Raw genomic sequence first — 549 nt, 5'->3', positions numbered from 1 at the left:
TGAAGCCATGTCTAATTCCTGGACCGGAGTCTTAGACTAAACATTGCATGATTCCTGGAATTCTAATTAAGAATTTTGATATCTTTATTTTCTTTTCCACTTAATTTTCGAAAAATCAAAAAAAATTTACAAAATCATAAAAACCAAAAATATTTTTCCTGTTGAGACTCTATTCTCATTTTAAGTTTGGTGTCAATTGCATGTTTCTGTTCTTCTTGCATTCATTCATGCGTCTTAAGGATCTTCAAGATGTTCTTGATGATTTCATTACTCTGATCTTTGAATTCTCTTGACTTGAGTGTTTATGTGTCTCATATGCATTCTCATTTTGTTAGTGTCAGTAGTATACAAACTGCTAAGTTTGGTGTTTTTCATGCATTGTTATTTGATTTTAGTTGCATTTTGATTATTAAAAATCCAAAAATATTTTTAATTTGTGTCTTTTCAAGTCAATAATACAGAAGAATTGAAGATTCAGAACATTCAGCAGAGGAATTGCACAGAAAAAGCTGGGCGTTCAAAACGCCCAGTGAAGAAGGACAGACTGGC

The sequence above is a fragment of the Arachis duranensis genome, chromosome 10 (genome assembly GCF_000817695.3).
Source record: "Arachis duranensis cultivar V14167 chromosome 10, aradu.V14167.gnm2.J7QH, whole genome shotgun sequence".
Lineage (NCBI taxonomy): Eukaryota > Viridiplantae > Streptophyta > Magnoliopsida > Fabales > Fabaceae > Arachis > Arachis duranensis.
This window is presented reverse-complemented; position numbering follows the sequence as displayed.